The sequence below is a fragment of the Anser cygnoides genome, chromosome 3 (genome assembly GCF_040182565.1).
Source record: "Anser cygnoides isolate HZ-2024a breed goose chromosome 3, Taihu_goose_T2T_genome, whole genome shotgun sequence".
Taxonomy (NCBI): domain Eukaryota; kingdom Metazoa; phylum Chordata; class Aves; order Anseriformes; family Anatidae; genus Anser; species Anser cygnoides.
Window position 1 is genome coordinate 46,867,491 of NC_089875.1, and position 20,033 is coordinate 46,887,523.

At 43.5% G+C, this 20,033-nt stretch overlaps 1 long non-coding RNA gene across 3 annotated transcripts in view; it reads right to left on the minus strand.

Annotated features, from left to right (window-relative positions):
• Positions 1–18,198, minus strand: part of LOC106049243 (uncharacterized) — a 40,327-nt gene extending 22,129 nt beyond the window's left edge. For all 3 annotated transcript variants that reach the window (XR_001214412.3, XR_001214411.3, XR_001214409.3), the window contains exons 1-3: positions 18,057–18,198; positions 1,107–1,276; positions 644–687 (exon numbers count right to left, since the gene is read on the minus strand). This is a non-coding gene — a long non-coding RNA (uncharacterized lncRNA). The remainder of the gene's footprint in view (positions 1–643; positions 688–1,106; positions 1,277–18,056) is intronic.
• Between the last annotated feature and the right edge of the window lie 1,835 nt (positions 18,199–20,033).

Consider the following 20,033-nt stretch of genomic DNA (forward strand, 5'->3'; position numbering starts at 1 on the left):
GCTTCAACCAAATTGGGCTCGAAGGCATCCATAGCTTGGCATCACTGAGGAGTGCCTTTGACCAAAGAAGAATAGGGCTGAAAAATAATAGGAATGAATGGTCACTGCCAAAGCCTCTGACACCCCAGTGGAAATACTGCCACTACATGATCATCTGGTATGATGACAGGTTTTGGGGGACCTTGCTTTTGCTCAGAGATCTTTGCATTTTAGGAATGGAACCCCACAAGCCAGGCAGCAAGGCAGGGGGCAGTGCCCATGCAGCATCACAAGTGCTGCACGTGCATGGTGCATGCAGCTCTGATATTCCTTACCCACAGCTCAATGGGTCCTAAATGAGCTGGGTATCTTTCCAAACTGGATGAACACGGACAGCTAACTGCTTCAGGAATAATTGCAGCTACGTTAACAATGCTCCAAGCACTTTCAGGACTGGATTCATTCTCTTTATTTGAATCCTATTATGAATTAAAAAAATAATTTACCTCAGTCCAGCCCTCCCCCCTCCTTCCCCCCCCCACATTATTTTCCTCTTAAATGCTACAGAAATTGCTTTCTTGGGACATGAAAACTAATGTATGCAAATTGTTACACAGCATTACCACTGACATGGTTCCACTATATTGCTGAGATAGTTAATTACCAGGATAATGCAGTTTGTCTGCTCTCTATCCCCTTGTGCTGCTCCTAAAAGGAAACAAAGAAAACAACATCAGAGAGACAAAGGAGGAGAGAATTCAGTCCCCTATTAATATCTGCCATAAAGGAAATAAGGATTAAAGGCCATTCGCAGAACACATGGCATACAGCTTTGTATGGCACAGATGCTGAAGAGGGTCTTGGAAACGGGTCTGCACCTGGCCATGTTATTCACCAAGAGATAAACCTTGAGATCCTTTCTTAATTTACATCGAATTATTTTTATGCCAAAGGGTATTTCACAGGAATGGGATCTAAGAGAAAAAAAACAAGGCCAGGGGCAAAAGCGTCGCTTGGATTCACACAACACCTCCGGTCTCAATTCTGCCACTTCTGTCCAGACATCACAGGAGCAGGTGACTTACACTGCTGTTGCCTTCTACCCCAGAAAGTATTGTGGGATTTACCTTAGCATTGAAATTGTAATTCCCTGGTGTCTCCCAACAGGGCAATACGTTCTCAGCAGCTGTGAGAAGCCAGATCCTCACAAGAGGTAAGCGATATTGTCATCACCATGCTTTTCATGCTCTTTGCAATCAGTGATGACTTTTCTGAAAGCCAGCGACAGAGGGTGGTCCTGAAAAAAAATTACATGATTTGGCCTTAGGAAGCACACAGAGACTTAGCAAAATAAAAATCAAGAAGCCTTATGGATTCTAATGATATCATTTTTAGAGCTGTTCTGTGGGATTTAATGGCAGTTTTAAAAGGATGGTTAAAATCGCCGTATCGAATACAAAATTGTTTATTACATTTAAAGAGTTACTCATTTTTAAATAGTTTCTATTGATCCCATTTAATCTCTTTATGATCACATTTGTGCTGTTCCTCCCCGGTTGTATACGACGCTTCCACAAAGGAAGGCTGTCCCTGTAGATGACATCCATTAAAAGGGTCAGCTGGTTTGAAAGAGAGAGAGAGAGATAATGAGAAAATCCGGCACTCACCAAGCGGGTAGGCAATAACACCCCACCTCCAGCTATCTCCAGCCAATAACGCTGTGTGGCGATGAGGTAATGCTTGCATTTGTTACCCTATCGCTGTGCTTGGGTGGTTTGTAATTCTCCTTAAACCAGACAAAACCGGGAAGCTTCTCTCTTTATTGTGCTGGTACAAATGAGCATCTGAATTCATATCTTCACAGCTACAGGGAAAGGGGGTGGTGGGAAGCGTGCCAGTGCTCCAGCTCCTCTTCCCTTCCCTCTTTTGTAACATATAAGCAAGTTTGAAGCGTTTTACTTGCATAAGTTAAAGGAAATCTAAATTGGTGTTTTGGGTTGTGATGCTGGCAAATCCCAGCATGGGCTGGTTCTGAAGACTTCCAAATATATTTAGAAAACTGCCCTTTTTGTGTCACTCACATACCAGCTTACTCTCGTTTCATCATCCCAGTGCACCAAAGGGAAGAAAAAAAATATATTTTAAATACTGAGTTGCAAAATCTATCAGTAGGGGAAAAGGCCAGAGAAATGGCTTTGTTTTCTTCTGCTGCTGCATTCCACGTGCACTTCAGTCACGCCTGTGCACTTTCTGTGACAGGAGGACCAGCTTCTCCTGGTGAGGCCAGTGCTGCCAGGCAGCAGTTGGTAGGTAAGGGCTCCCCTAACAAGGCAACATGGTCAGCTATAGACCTCAAAAGCACCTTGCCTGTTACGGGCAGCACCTAGGGATGGAGTGAATAATTCCCTTCTTCACTCCCAGGCCCAGGCTACTGCTGTAGAGTTTGTAAGGCAGGAGAAACACCTTGCTACTGAGTGCATGTGGTGGGAAGTCACAGTGAGGAAGAGAGCAGCTGTGCATGGCAAACCCGGTCCAGGTATCACAGAAACCTTCCCGCCTGCACCCAGACCATAAGCCAGCCTAGTTCCATTTCCCAGTCACTCTCCTGACTGGGAGAGCAATTTAAAATGGATTAGCTGCCCTCTGTGCTTGTGCATCACCGGCTGGATAATTGTCCTCGGCTGGCCGAACATTTTTAAGTGCTTATTTTTCTGCTAGAAAAAGTATGCCTCCTTTCAATCAAGCACAATTACCCCAACCATCTCTTTTAATTGTCTTTCCAGAAGATATATTCATTCCTTAGGGGCTTTCTTGCCAATACCAGTGGATGTTTTATTAGGGAATTATATTGAGCTGCTGGTGCTGGTGGCCATCTTTCATCTGCAGCGAGCCAGTGTTAAAACTGCATGGATATGGATACTGGGATGGCTTGTGGGCACGGGGGGATGGGGCAGGAATGGAAACCTAGGCACACACATGTGAGTAGCAGTTGTGCCTCTTGAATTAGAGCCAAAACGCCACAAATGCCCAGCTGGGAGAGTCCATATGGAGCCTCTGGGGCTGGGAGCCATGGGGATGTTACTTATTTTTGAGATGTCTTCCAATTTTAATCGCTGAAGTGGCCCCTTTTCTTTATCTCAACAGGACTTACAGTGGGAGACCAGAGATGCACAGCTTGGCTGTTATTCTAATATAAATCCACCTTGACAAGGGCACTGGGAATTCAAAGTCCACTGCCACTTTACACAGCTCTCAGCTCCAGCCCATTTGGTTAGAAACAAAAGGAGAAATGGGAGCATGTTCTCTATTTGCAGTGCATCTGCTTCAGTGGACCAAGAAACATAGATGTAAGTCCAGTGAGAAGAATGAACACTTCACCCTAAATGTTGGGTCCAATGAACCTTCTTCCTAAATGCAGGAATTACACTGGCTTTGTACAACATTGGGAGAAGATTTAAATGCAAGAGACAAAAGCCTTTATAAAGAAAAAAAGAAGGGAAAAAATATATTCATTTAACCTTGAAAAATTATTTAGAACTTAAAAAAATATTTATCATATGTACATTACAGTAGTCATTTTAATTTGTCTTCTCTCTACTTTAATTACCAGCATGTTAAAATATATCATTGTTTGCACAGGTTTCTTCTTTGCCTCTTCCCTTTCTCCACAGCCAATAGAAAAGGCATTTTGAACAGATTTCCTTACTCATCTCCACGGCAGTTGTTTTGCAACATGAATGAAGCACCACTCTTGGCAATGACAACTTGCCCTAGTTCCTCATCACTAAGCAATGCACAACAGATGAGCAAAGATGTGATGAGGATGCTCTTCAAGATGTTCGTGGATATCTAAGTAGCATCATTCCAAATTGGTGAAAACACTTGTCCATCTACTTACTCTTGTGGCCGTTATATTAAAGGACTCTGCCTTTGTGTGGATGCTGGCTATGCAGGTGCTGCCATTTGCTAGTTCAGGGTTGCTCTAGCATATCTGAGCTATGGGAGGCTGTAGGAAGCTGCCTGAAAGAGAGCAAGTACTGGAGAATACAAGAAGAGTTGGCCAAGACTGTCTCAATGCAGAAGAAAATTGGGAAACTTTGATATATAAAATAGCTTCCTCATGTCTGATGGAAAACAACTTGATGCTGGGCAGTGCAGCTTCTAGAAATGGGACTTTGGGGACATTGAAGAGCTGTGTGCAGGCAGGGATGGCATGGGAAAGAACCACCAATATTTTTTAGCAGGGGAATGTTATGAGGCTACTGACAGGGAGACTACAGATATCACAGTGAGAAGGAGAAATAACAAGTCCTAATCCTAGCCATCAGTTGCTTGGTACGTGAGTGTAAGGGCCTCCCTCACCCCATTACCCTACGACAAGTGTCTCTCCCACTAGACACAGCCCCACGTGTCTGCCATGTGAGGTGGAAACAGCCATACCTCATCTCAGCTGTGTCACACCTGCATTCAACAACAAAATAAGACCTCTCCAAAAGGTGTCCTAGTGTGTCACAATCTGGAACTGAGCTACAAGAAAATCTAAGCATTTTAGCTCTGTGTTTACAGCATTGCATCCTGCTGTCCTTATATAACTTCTTTTGCCACTGATGAAAATATTTTTTATCTTTTTCCCTACCCCTTCAGCCTCCAAGTGCTGATTTAAATGCAGCTTTTCAGAGCCTGTTCATTAAGTGCAAAACTTTGTGTGTGCCTTTTCTTCAGCAAAACAATCCACCTTCTGAGAGCCTTTGCTCTGCAGAGGTGACTCTTGTATCTTGAAAGATGAGGAGACAATACTACCAGAAAAGCTAATAAGCAACAAGGGGAAACTTGGACCTCTGTAATGAGATACAAACTGTAAATGAGACAGCACTGACACCACATTCTTCTACACATAGAGACAACATCATTCACCTTGCCTAATAATCAGTGTGCCACAAAAACAGGCAAAAACTGGGGTTTAGCTACACTGCATAATCTCTAGTGCAAGCTGAACTAAAAGGTAAGCTTCATCTGGAGGAGGGTGAACATGCTCAGCAAGAACTGCAGAAGGAGCCCACAATTATTACTACAGGAAGTGGGAAGGGGGGGGAACAACACACAACTACATCACATTTATTCAAAGGGACACAGATAAAGGGTCTTTTGAAATTCTTAAAATAATCATCTCTGTTCACTGCTTTTAGGAGTCACTTCATGGAAGACTGAAACTGGAGCACGGTTCTCTAAGAACTTCTCCACTCCCCATCCCACAGCCCTCACTTGGCTTGCTGGGCTCTGCCAGCACAGATCACTTCATGATCAGGGGGATACATCTGTGCTTTGCACGAGCAGATTTTTTTTTTTTTAAAACAGGATATGTTTCAGTGGCACAACTTCATGGCCACATAAACATCTCAGGGAGAAAAGATTAGTCACTTATGGAGAAAACATCCAGGACCAGAAACATTCATCCTCCAAATCAGCAGGGGAGTTTTAGAAGATGCGTACATCTACAAGTTTCAGTGCACTAGTCAGCTATTAAATATAGGAAGAAGGTATTGCTGGCAGCAATTATTCATTAACAACCTAAACTTGGTTCAGTGGGTTTTTTTGCACCTTTCTTTGAGGTGAGTTGTTTTGGTCACTCTTGGATACACGGTATTGGACAACAGAAGCTGCTGAGCTGGCTATGTACAACAATTACATTTATCTTCCTACTTTTATAGTACTGAGCTGCACATCTATAGCACCTTTCACATCAAATCCCTGAAATGAAGCAAGTCTAAGGACAGGACCTTCAAAAGCTATTATGTGTCTCACTCCAGTGCATTTCAACAGAAGTTAGGTGCCTGCTTTCGCCTGACTCTGGGGAGGCTTTTTGCCATTTGGTCCTCCTGAAAATCAGCAGGAATCCAGGATCTGCAGCAGCATACCAGAAGAATACTGAATTTCCATTCGTGTTAATGAAAAGGCTTTTATTAGTTTCAGTAGTATGGAGAGGCTGATTCATCTTTGCTAGGCTCTGCGAGGCAGGCAAACCCTAAACGTAATGACTTAAAGCACTGCTTGGATACAGCATGTAAAACAAGGCACAGTGCTGGGTGTGGAGGGCTGGCAAACAGCACATCAGATTTAATCCACGGGGACAGGTAACAAACACAATGCAATACTTAAGCCACAAATTGGCCAGACAGGTAGCAATCTTTCCTGCAAGGGAAAAAATGCCCATCTGAGATTCAGATTAGTTAGCAGTAAAAGGCATGAGCAACATGGTCCTGTTTATCACAACTGTTTCATTCATTCCTGATCCACAGGAAGGAAATAATAACAACAACCGATAATGTTTAGCATTTTTGTGTCACTGCTTATTTCAGATCACAAAGCAGTCATTTAAGCATTTTGGTACAAAGGATAGTTTATACACGGGTCACTGAACCACTGAAATGAAGCCTCTGGAAGAACAACATAATTTGCAGTAGCAGTGGGAAAAGGTGGTTTAGGTGGAAGATGATGAAACAAATAGCTGTTCCTGTTCACAATGTCAGGAAATGCTCTGTGACCGCATGGGGCTGGAAGACCCTCAATGCCAAAGGCAGCATCCAAAGGACACCTGTGCTGTGCAGCACCTGGCACACTTCAGCTTCCACAGGAAGAAGGGAGGCTGAGCTACAAAAAGCGAAGGGCATTTTATTCCAAAAATAGTTCCTGGCTGCTGATAAGCCCCCTGAACACTAGAAGAAAACGAAGCGGGGACAGGCTTAGAAGGCACACAGGTATGGATTTGATGTTGCTGAGCCAATATTGGTAGCCCTTAAGGGACCCTGATGCATAGCCAAGGCCTGCTGTGCTGCCTATGTGCACAACAAAAAGACAGAAATCACTTCTTTCTTAAGAAGTACCACCTTACTCTTATTGGAAATGGTTTTTATCTTCAGAAGAAGAAAAAAGCTTTCAGCTCACCATTCCTCAGCATTAGTGTTGCAGGTGCTGCAAGACCCTTGGCTCCAGCAGCGAAGTTACCAAGTCACTGCCTGACACCTCTGGGTCAGGGCTTCTACACACGGAGCTGGATGCGTGGGTGGGGAGGGCACCTATTTTCTCATTTGTCTTTGGGTTACATAGCATTTATACAGCCTTTTTGTTCCCCTGGCATGTACTTTAGGAAAAAAAAGCAGCAGGACTACATGGAGACCATGCAATGTGAGTAAAGAGGTTTGATTTTTCAGGATATTTTTGAAGGACAAAGCAGAGAACAGGAAGAATGGCTTCACAGTAGAGAATGAAGTCCTAACATCATTTAAATGAAACAGGTTTCTCCCCATTTACGCTGTCAGAATATTAATGGCTTTTAGAACAGGTTAATCCAACAAGTAACCAAATGAAACAAGAGGACTGTCATTGATGATACGCCTTTTATCCTCCTGTTTCTGCTTCTCTTACTACAAGCCATTTCCTCCCAGACGGAGGAGGCAGTGACAGCTGGTGCTGGCCCATGACTCATGCCTGCAATGGGCTGGGTAAGGCCTCAGTTAAGTGGCCAAGTTAAAATTCTTCTGTCACAGGAGAGGGAAGGAGCTGGAAGACATCCCCGACCAAGGCATTCCTCCTCCCTTTCCCTACCTGAAGTACCACAGGAGATGAACCCAGGGGAAATAGAAAACCTGAGGATCCCTTGGCAGAAACCTTGCCATGGGATTGTTCACTGTAGGGGATGGGACCTCCTTGTGCACAACATGGAGAGCAGGCACTGGAAAAGGACCAGCACAAGTTTCAGGCAGAAGGGGACGTGCAAGGCCCACACAGCTCCTTCCAAGTCTCTGAGGAGCTTTTTCCAGGCCCATTTGTGGCATCAGCAAACCCCACAGAAACACATTGGTGCCTAGGGCAGCACAGAGCAGAGGCAGCTGTCACAGGCCAGGCACTTGGCAAAAATGCATCAGGAATTCATCATAAATAGCGCCCTACCCTAGGAGATCTTTTGGAAAAGGCTCTCTGCTTTGAGAGTTTGACTGAGGAATAACAACAATGTGTGTGTATATATATATAACATTTTATATTATCTATAAATTTACATATATTTACATATATATTTTTTATTTATATATATATTTTACACCAGATTGGGTCAAACCCTGGGGGCAAAATATTTTGCATATGTTCAATAAGTATTTTATGTATGCCTCCTGCAGGTGACTGCCTTCTCACCCAGCTGGTGATGTTGTCCCATTAGAAAGCCATTTGTTCTCCAGCACTGAAGACCAGTGTAATGCTGTTTAATGACTATTTGCCACCAGACAACAGGGATGTCCAAATCCTTTTTTTCTGCCAGAGTCCCTCAGCCTCAGTTATTTTAATTATATGAAGTTATTTTTAAATATTTTTGGCACTTAAAAATAAAAAAACTGTACAACTAAAGAAGTATTTGCACACATAGATGTGTCAGCTAGATTGCTTTGCTTCATTTTCTCCCAGTTTCAAAATTTAAGCCTCTGGAAAATATTGGCAACTCTTACATGAAATTTGAGTTAAAAAAAACAACACACCCAACAGTGATTTTGATAATAGGATGATTATTGTGTGACTCACCCCGTAAGTATAACAACTGAGAGCTTATAAAGTATGCACTTGGGCTCTGGGCTGCCCACCTACACTCAATTTCCTTTGACTGTGGAATGTCCTTTGGCAGCTTTGCAGCTAACCGATACCCAGGAGTCTAAGGAAAACACTACAACTTGTACAGTATTATTGGTCTAAATGCTGTGGGCTCATATTTCAGCCAGCCAGCACAAGGTTGCTTGTAAAACATAACCACACCTTGTGAGAGACAATAATTCATAGGGCCACGGTTGGAAGCTCTGTGCTCAGATAGTACATAGATAAAAACCTTAAAACCGCTAGGTAGATATTACACCAAAACACAACTGCAATTTTTTCCCCTTTCTGCCACAACCTTTTGGCTCACAAGCCAAGCCATGTGCTACTTAAAGAGGAGCCTGAATGGCTATACACCCTGTACACAGCGATGTATGAGCGTTGATGGAAATATTGCTCCTTAACACAGCTACCCACCTGCATTACTTGAGTGCCGTGCCTAATGCACATTCATTGCTCTCATATCATGCTTCCCAGTGGAGCTGTGACCACCTCTGTAGAAATCCCTCAGTGGACATTCAACACGCTTCTGTTGCATGTTAAGCTTCCTGTGAGAGTGAGTGGAGGCTGTAACAGTATTTTCCTTCACTTCTGAAGTATGTGCCATCCCGGATGACACACCAGTGTTCAGTCTGCTTACAGCCCTCCGGAGGTCAGAGGTGACCCTCACAGTTCTTCAAAACAAACAGCCTCAGTGAGCACTGAAGAAGACTGAGAAATGCATGCAGCTATCTCATAACCATTTAAGCAATTCAGTCCCTATTCTACACGTGGTTTTCCTCAGAAGCAGAGCCTTTTCAGGGAAAAGGAGACTCTCCTCTCTGGAGGCAAAGGTTTCTCTTGTCCTCCCAGTCCAGTGCTGCTCTTAGCATGCCTCAGAGCACAGCATTAACCTTAGAATGCTTCTGTTTGTTCTTTCACTTCTTACATAGCGAGACAAAAGTGTGTTCTGCTCAACTCGCTATAAGCTCAGTACTCCAACAACAGTTCCATATTCATCACTCTGAAGCACTAAGAAGTGACCACTTTCAGGCCCCCCAGTACAAGAGACATGGACATACTGGGAAGAGTCTAACAGCAGGACTACCAAGATGGTCACAGGACTGGAGCATCTCTCCTACGAGGAGAGGCTGAGAGCGCCAGGACTGCTCAGCCTGTGGAAGAGGAGCTCAGAGGAAATCTTATCAGTGCGTCTGAATACCTGAAAGGAGGGTGCAAGTAGGATGGAGCCAGACTGTTTTCAGTGGTGCCCAGTGCCAGGACAAGAGGCAGTAGGCACAAACTGGAACACAAGACATTGCCTCTGAACATCTAGGAACACTTCTTTACTGTGCGGGTGACTAAGCACTGGCACAGGTTGCCCAGAGAGGTTGCTGTGGGGTCTCCTCCTAGGAGATCTTCAAAAGCTGCCTGGACATGGCCCTGGGCAGCCTGTTCTGGGTGGCCCTGCTTAAGGAGTAGGGTTGGGCCAGGGGACCTCCATAGGTCCCTTCCAACCTCAACTATTCTGTGATGTCAAAGCAGGTTTCACCAGTTGTGAGCTTTGTCAGAACTGTGAGTCCATCCAAAGAGAAATAGTCTTTTTACTTCAGTGGCTGCTGGACTGGCCTGAACCCAGGAGAATCCAGTAAAATCCCCAGAAAGAGTATCTGAGAAAGGACACACAGAAACATCAGCATGAAAAATTCTAAACTAGGAATGTTGCAAAGCCAGAACAAGCAATTTGCAGAAACTGTAGCAGCATACTTCAACACCAGACAGGCTGGAGCAGAAGGTCAGCAACACCCAGCTGGCACACCCAGCACCTTAGTTGACTTTAAGGAAAGACAAAGGCTCACTTATAAGTTTGAGGGTATTAAAGTGCTGTCCGATTCCACATTTAGATAGCCATCGATCTCACTTTTTTTAGCCATTAACAAAAACTCACTTGTTATTTTTATTTTTTTTCTCATGAACAAGAATTAATATGATTCTAATACTCTTCCCCCCAACCCTTCCCCAGTACTTATAATCATAAAGGCCTGTTTGTACTTATACATCTATGTACTTATAATCATAAAGGTCTTATAATGTTTCTTTTTGCTGGAGAGTTGTGATCTCTAAGCTAGCAACTTCAACCTGCTCCCCATACCGTACAAAACCACCCAATTGTCTGCTCTACAGAGAGCACAGCCACATACTAAAGCTGTTGCATGCTGAAAAGGGACCTGTACCACGATGGGGCAAGGCTGGGGCATGCCTCTGCTCACACATCAGAGCAGCCCTTGCTCAGCAGGATGGGCTGCTCCTGCCTGGGATCCAGTTTCCAGAGGACTGTGTCATTGCCACTTCCTCTGCACAGATCCCTGTGCTGAAATAAACTCAAACCCAACACATGCACATAAATGCTGGGCTGCTGGGTTTACCCATTCACTTCACCGTGCATTATCATTTGTACCACAGCTGTGCAGCTACAACACGTTATGTGCTTTCCAAGCCTTTAGGGGAAACCGATGCTCCTGAGCAGCCAGTCCTAGGCCACAGCACCGCATTTCTTGAAAGCAACAGGTAAGGTCCAGATATATGTCAGCAGCACAGACAGTTGGATGGTCCTGATCCAAAATCCTGTGAAAGCAGTGGCAAGACTCCCCACAGACTTCAAAAAGCCCTGCCTGAACAGGAAAGGAGCAAAGAGAAGTGTCATAGGGGATGGTAAACATCTTAGTTTATTTCCATTATGGAACTGAGTTCCACCTTCTTCACACAAACCTTTCCACAGACCCATCTTTTTTCCTTATCTCTTCCCTCCCTGCTTAGAGAACAGGCTGATATCACCAGGTTAATTTATGGCACTGTAGCTTAGTCTTGAGAACAGTTGCTCCCTGCGAGCAAACCAGAGAGTCCTCACCTCTCCTGGGATCCTCCATGACAGCCACACCATGGGGAGGAGCAGGCTACCAAGTCTCATAGTGAGACCTGTGCGCTCCTGGCACTGCGCACACACTTGCTCCACCAGCATGAGAAGTCACTGAGAGGCTACAGGGAAGCCTCCTCGTTCATGGCAAGACAGCCCACCTAGCCCTCAGCATCTGCACAGACTTTGTGTTACTTTGGTTTTGCATGAAAATCAAGCTTTCCTGTTTAGCTTTTTAACAATGCTTTGTATTTGGGGATTACAAAACCATGTACCAGGACACTCACACACTTTCTTTATAAAAGGAAAAAATTCCAGAATTCTCACTTCTCAGCTTAATTTCTTAGGTCCCAGACCAGGTTGTCATTTCCCTTCTCCATAAGCTATATGACAAAGGGCTTGACAAATCCAGTAATGGCCTTAACATCTGTACCTATGACATTGGGATGGAGCTACAATGCTCAGCAGGAACTGAACAAATAACCTACTTCTGTCCCAGCCTTTGAGCAGTGAGCTCAGAGACAGTCAATAGGCTGTGCACTATCTCTTGTGTTTCATTCAGTGCTAAACACAAGGCTAGTACCTTAAAATGTAGAAAGTAACAATAATAGATTATCATAGCATTGTTCTGCTTCACTGGAGCCAACCACACTTGTTTCAGAACAAGCAACACAAGCACGGCAATTATTTTTTTGAAGGCCTTAAATGTTGTGGGTAAAAAAAAAAAATGAATCACAAATCACCTACAAATAGAACAACTGTAATAATCTAGGAGCTGCTTCCCCACTTCACACTGAAAAAAATATTTTTTATTTCTTTCAAAAAGAGAAGATCACCAAAAGGTTGTCATGGATGTGTGTGCAAATGCTCATGTGCATGCACATGCATACACTGCATGCAGGCTGATTCAGCAGTGGGGCATATGGTGCTGTGCAAGCCATTACAAATTCTGCAGTGTGAAGGACATCCCATTGACTGGCAGCAATGTGAGAAGCCAGGAATTCAATTCTCAGAAGCCTTTTGCCTTCTGGAAAGCTTTAAATAAAATGGGAGCTATCATCTTTTGCCTAAAGATTGTGGTACTGTGATAAACAAGAAATCCAATTAATCAGTAGCATTATGTCTGATTTGTTCAAACTTGTGGCTGAGCAGCTATAAATTATATCACCATATTCAATTACTGGAAACAACATTTCCTGCGTAAGCCAACCTCTGCAGCCTGTAGGGAGATCTCCCAATTTCAGATGTACGTTTGTTAAACACAGTTTTAACTTTTCACTTGAAAGGAAAGAATAGAAACGGTGCAGAGCAGGAAGTTCAAAAAGTCTTTGAATCTGGAGCGTTAAAGTGTTTGAGCATCATAATCTCTAAACTCGTAAAAACAAATACACAGTGTAAATGGGCATCTTAAAGACGTCTCTACTGATGTGCCAAACTAATACGGACATTTTCAGTTAAAAGCAATTCCATAACAGTACTGATTAAGTCAAAGCCAAAATATTTCACCAAGATACACTGATTTTGATGAAGTTTTTTTTAACAGGTCTCAAAGCTCTAAGGTAGACTCTGGTCATTTCTTGAGAGACAACCTGAAGTGAATACCAGATTTTTTTTTTTCCATTGAAAGGTTTTGAAGTTATTTCAAAGTACACTGCAAACAAAATCTAACATTTTATAAGTTGTTCCAAAAAAATTAGTTCTTGTAATTCAACAGTGAACTACTGTTCACTAGTACCCAAGTTCACCTTCAATGTATTTTACCACCAGAAATTCTCTCAGGTTTGCATATACACAGAGACAGGCTCATATTTAAGTGTGGGAAATGTTAGGCCTAGTGAAAGGAGCCAAATGGTTATCCCTTCAGACTACTTTATAGAGAATGCTATTATATATCTGGCCAACAGTTGAAGAATATCACTGCACCACTGGTGCAAGAAGTGACTACGCTGTAAGTTAACACCTCAATACAATCAATGCTCCAAAAGATACCAGCAGATTCAGAAAAATCAGATACCCAAAAGTCAACCCCAAACACCTCCATAATTATACCTGGGAATTTGGCATTCCTACATGCTGGATGTGAGCATCCCTACCTTGAACCTTGCTGCATTGCATGAGCCTTTACTCCAGCTCCACATCTCAAACTAGCAGAATCCTCTCTTTCACATCCCAGCACTTCATAGGTTTCACAGCACTAAGGCAAGTGAGACAACGAAGGCAACAGACACATGGTCCAAAAAGATGACAAAGACTTTGTGAACAGGAGAGTCCTAGGCAACTTTCTTCTCTCATACTGCTTGCCCTATCTGTAACCCCAGTGATTTATATTAACTTACTCTGGCATGACAACAATAATTGGCTCTAGTAGGTCCTCTTGGATTAACTTAGTTTAAAATACTGATTGCTCTTGTCTACTTTCAATTTATCTTCTTCAAAATTCCTAACATTACATCAACAGCATTGTCAAGAAGCAAAAGTAGTGTAGAGAAAACACTGGCTGCTATTGTATTTCCAAAAGCCGCCTTCAACAAGAGTAATGGGAAGAGGTGGTTGAAAAAATGGCAGCCGGGTATCACAGTATACTTGTGCTTTCATTTTTGCTGACTCTAGAATAGATTTTATGGCAGTGAGTTTCAGTGGTCAGACCCCTCATACTTTCATATGAAGAAGAGCTATCAGAATACAGTGCCTGGGCAGAGAGTTGGAGTTGGCTACTCCATGCCCAGAGAAGCACCCAGACATCTGGCTCTTCAAAGTCAGAAGCATTGAGCTGATTTTAAATGCCTGTACCACCATCACTACTGGTGCACTAACCTTAAGATTTCTCCTAAACTGAGTATGAATAAGCCTTAGCTCAGGACTCCTACCCAAGAATCACAGAAAAATCTCCAGGGAGAACTACTGCAGCCTACACCAGCCTTAGGCAGCCCCTTTGCAATCTCACACCCCTGCCACTCTAGGCTTTCTCTCTGTGTTCTCCCATGATATTTGCCTAGGCCACAGAAGCCCTATGCCAAGAAACTTATCCAGAGTACACAATAAAAAACTTTTAGGGGAGAAGGTTTTGTAGTCTATACCATGCTGTGGCAGCTGTCTGCAGCCTCACACCTGATGCAGCTGTAGACTTTGTTCCTCACTAACCCTAGGCCCTGGCCTTGGCCTCAGCTGATCCTTATGCTATGACACAAGTGTAAACAAGCTCTGTGGAGAAATCTCTTTTCATCCTTCACCATCCTTTGGGCTACTGCACAGCAGCCCCATGCCAGATGGGGTTTAAGGCTTTACCTGTCTCCTGTCCTAACCCTTACCACAAGTATTGACCATAACTAAGCCAAAGCCCTATTCCCCCAGTCATGCCTCCCCTGAACAAGATCCCCTTGGAGAACTGTTTTTGCAACTTACACCATCTTTTGGCAGACCCTTTGCAGCTCTATGCCAGATGGAGCTCTAGGCTTTGTCTCTCACCCAGCCCTAATCCTAACACTAGCCTTAGGTTCATCCCCTCCCCAAGACTCCCTCATGAGGAACTCACCTGAAAAAGAGAACTCTTTTTGCAGCCTACTCATCCCTCCAGCCAGTCTCTTTTCAGGGACTCTCTGGTCAGAGCTCCATGCTTTGCCTTTTACTAACCTTAACCCTCACTATCTGCTGATCCCCTATTTATCAGCAGCTGTTCCTGTGGGCAGGGTCATCAGAATTATCCCTGTTTCCCCTAGGTGAGGTTTAACAAGCAATTCTGATATCCTTTCCAGCTCTTACGTTTATAAATGCTAAACTACTTCAAACAGATATAGCTTTTTCTCTAAATGCAGTTTCAAATAATTTAAGTTGAAGTGACAGATCTTCAGCTAGCATAAATGGACCATGGTGCTGTCTCTAAAAAGGCATTAAAGTTTGTGATGTTTTAAACAAAGGTGGGGACCTCTTCTGTGCATGCTGCCTATAATGGTTACTGTCACTAAAGGAAATGGTTGTAAAAAATGTTGAAGAAAGGATTAATTATCAATAACTGGTATCTCAGTCTTCTAATAAATGGTATTCTCAGACCTCTGTGAAGTGTAAATAAACATATCTTTACTGGGGTCTTTCTAGACCAGTAGTTCGGAAGCATCAGTCTCATCTCTTCATTGAGATCCTTCGACCTTCCTTCAAATAGCCTACCATCTGTTGTTGGTAAAGCACAAACGACTTCTTTGGGTGTCTTTGGGGACCACTTGTGTTCACACACATAGCAAAACCCCATTTGAACACTGTTTGGGTAACTCTACCCATTTTGATCATATTAATCTATTAAATCATATTAAATCATATCATATAAATCAAATCTTATAAATCATATTAACCTTAAATCCTATAAATCATATTAAAAGTCATAGTAAACTAGCTTGCCCCTTACACATAAATGGAGGGCTGGAAGGCCAACCACCTACAATTACATTAGTGCCTCTCATCATGGGAATGTCTTAAAGAGATGTGGAGAGAAGAAGGGGTTGTGCTTTCCCCTCAGCTGTAAGAGGGTGAAGACAGTCCTTGAGGAAGTGAAGGACAGGTCACTAACTGGAGTGAAATGTTTCATCCAACACAGATTTGGGAAGTAAGGCTCTAGCTATATCAAGAAAAACACACAATAAATAGTCAGTTTCCCATCCAATATTCTGAGATTTATCAGTAGACCTTCAGACGAGTAAGCACATAAATAGAGGGACTTTTTATGGCTAATGAGTACCTCACCCTCAGCTACTGTCCTGTCCTTCCCAGAGAGTCCCTCACCAAGCAGACTTCCAGAGGACCAGCCTCCCAAAATACAGCACCTGAGCGCTGGCACTCTCCTGTCCTGTCTGTCCTATACACTCCCTGGAAGTAGACAGAAAAACTGACAGCACTGTTTACTGTCAGGAAAGATGATGCAGTACATCAGGAATGAAGCAATAACCAGGAAGCAGGACAGTTATGCAGATTTCAGCTTCCTAGCTGCACTCTTCAGCTGTGCCGAGAACTCTTCCAGAGGTAGATGCTTAGAGCAGACTCCTTCCCACACATGCTTCTTCAAAACAGCAGCTATGGAGCCCACCTTGTGCTAAAGTTACAAAAGATTTGCTGGAAGAACTTGCTGTGTGTAGTGGGACTGCAACATGATCTTCTTCCAGTCATGACTGAATGTCAGGATGACCGTTTCTAGGGCTCTAGCTGACTGTAGTGTGGCATCGGTGATCGTTACACAAATACTCTCTATTACAGATGAGTGCTTGATGGGCTCTTATGTAAGGTACTCTGATATGTGGCAAGAGACAGTTGGAATTAGCCTCTCTTGTCAATGACTGCCTATGACAAGCCTGATTTTCTCTCTGATACTCAAAGGACTTCTGTTATCAACCCCATACAGCCTTACAATTTAGGGGTGAAAAGAAAGTGGTTATAGTTGCCCTGTAAACTTTAGCCCTTAATAACCTCAATAGCAGATTTCTTTATGAAGGGAATATTTGCTACACCTTTTAAATAAAGAAAGAAAAAGAAAAAACCCCACAGAAACGAGAAGCAAAACCACTAGACCTACTTAAGGAAACAGCCTGGGACACAAGACAAGATGGGAAAGTTGACCTCTGAAAGAAAAATGAAAGGCTTTAAAAATATGGATTGGCATAATTAACAATTAATTGTAATTAATTATAATGAATCCAATGATGATAATTAATTATTATTACTAAAGTCCTTGAGGTAAGAGCCACAATTCGGAGCTGAAGCTGTATGGCTTTGATGGGACAATGCAGAGTTGGCAGCATCTTTTACATCCTCTGTTATAAACTAACCTTCCCACCCTTCAGAATATGTCTTGCTGTGAGCAGGGAAAATGAATAGGCCTTCCGGTTACTTATCCTTTTTGCTTCTGATATTTGTATTTAGAGCTGCCTGTGGTATGCCTGATGGCTGCTGACAGGTATGACAGAGTGTCTCTGATTACAGGAACGTTATCAGTTGAAGCACTGCCATAAAATGCTGCACAGTAAGTGCCCACGTCTGGCTGCCCTTCTAAGACTCTCTGTCTCTTATTTCTCTCTCTCTCTTTTAGTCGTTTACCTTTCAGGCCGATTTCAGCATCACCATTCCTCCCTTTTCCTCCCTGAAAAGGATATTTTGGAAGTATAGCTGATCACTGTCAGCTGTAATTGCTCAAAAATGTGAATGTGCTGCAGAGAAGAGGAAATACGGTATCCATGACTCATCCATACTTTAGGCAAATTCTCTAGTTCAAGGGAAAAATGAAAAGACAGGTCCTAAAAAAAGGCAGGAGGCCGGAATAACAAAGTTAAACAGGAAGAGATATTGAATACAGTCAGCCGGCCTTAGAAGCAGCAAACTTCTGATCCACAAGAAAGCAACAATAGGCTTAGAAATTAATTATTCCAGATGCACTGTATATCCTGCACACAAGTGGAACACCAGACCACTGCTCACAGAAATGCACGGACTATCTCAGTTTGCATGTGGAGAGGCCGGCTTTTGCCACAGGCCCCGCGCACAGCTCCTGACCCCGAGCAGCTCCACGACTTACGTGTGAGTCCGGGTATCAGCACCTGGCTCTCCACCAGGAACCTGCTTGCCTGGAAACAATTGTGTCACGCTCTGGCATTTCCTTTCCCTTTTGCTGATGTCCCTCATGTTGAGTCACTGAGGTCACAAAGGATGGCTTTAAAGGGCCACACGCTGCATGAAAAAGCAGAGGGACAAATCTTTGTCATCCTTCCGTTATGGCTCATGACAAAGACTTTCAGCCTGATGAAACAATGCCGCTGTGTCCCCACCAGCCATGCGGTGACAGCTCGTGCACATCACTCCCTATTCCCGGCATCACGAGGGCAGCAGTTCATGCAGCATGCTCACCCTGGTCTTCTGGGCAGCACTGTGTTGCCTTGTGCAGCACTTACCGCTGTTTTTCGTGAAAATAACCAATTATTAAAGTTTGGGTTCAGGTATACGGATCTACCTGTTGTTGCATACACAAATTCTCAAATGATACAAAGGAACTTATGCCAGACTCCACTGGCATAAACAAGACCGATGGCAGTCTAATCTCAAAGCAAAGCGGTACTTATTTCATGCTTCATGTTGCAATGCATACATCTGCAATCTGTGTTTTAACATCTCTGTAATGACCTAATGAAACTGCAGTTGCTGGTGGGCTGGAAGTGTTTCCATGGTAGAATGGCTTTGCAACAAAACCGCATAATAGGTGGTTGCCCAGGGCAGCAAAATATTAGGAGCTGCAAAATGTCAGTGCAGCGTGTGAACGGCAGCAGGTCCAGAAAGGCTGGATGTTTTCCAGTAATGGTGCCGACCTCAGCATTGGATGCTCCACTCATACTCACCTATCCTCAGTGCAAAAGGTGCAGTGTCAGTAGTGAGCCATCACAGCAAAGATATGGTCAGTAAATACACAGAAGGACACAGATCATTGAGCTTTTACATGCTTAATGTGGAATTATTGCTTTAATGGATATGTAAGCAATAATATTTTTTCCAGACAACTAAAAAAGGCCTGTCCCAGGGCATCCTGTCACTGTCCCTTCCACTGAATGCCTAAGTAGAAGACAAGTGTATTACTTAAATAAAACTGATTTATTGCAGAGAAAAATTCAAGCCACAAAGTTCACATGCGCATTTAGATGCAAGTTTTCACTGAGTCATGATCTAATATTCATTGTGCTCCTTCAAGGTAGGTGCCAGTCTAAGCATCCAGCTCAAATCTTCCCTCATTACTGTCCAGGCATGTTTTTTCAATATAAATCCATCTCCAGGTTTTGCATTACTATTTAATTTTATTTTATATTTTATTTTTCTCTGGAAAACTGCAAGCATGATGTCCCAGTACTGTGAATTGTATAGCCAAGTTTCCTAGGTTTGGGGAATTCAGAGAAGAGCTGACAGTGGGACGGAAGAGGCTTCCTCCAGACACAACCCCACTCCTCCCACTCCTGATCACGGTGTCTTTCATACCACTGCTGATAACACACCAAGTAGTGGACTCCCTACTGAGTCACTACTCTGATCTGGCATGGGGGATTAGCAGTCTTTAGAAAATCCCCAAATTTGAGGAACATTAATAAGTGTGGTTCCAGACAAGCACAGGGCTTGTCTGCAGCTCAGCATAGACCTTCCCATGCTATTCCAAAAATGCATGGTGTCCTTTGTTCTTCTTTGTTCTTCACAGCTCTGTTAGCTGTGCTGAAACTACTGAAACTACAGAAAAAACTCCAGTTTTGGTTCACTTGGAAAGACTCCCGTTGCCCTCAAAGGGCACTGGGTGGCAGTCTTTGTACTGAGTGTAAATGAGTACAGCCTTACTCCTCATCTTCTTTTCATGAAAGGCAAATTAGGCAATTCATGTAGCTGGAACAAAAGGCCTGAGGATTTCTGCCCTCCCTTCCCCGCCAGCACTGTGGAACTGTCAGCAAAACCCCTACCTCCGCAAAACCCCGGCAACAGTGCAAACTGGGGAAAACCAGTGCGCAGTGTAATCCTGCAGCAGTAC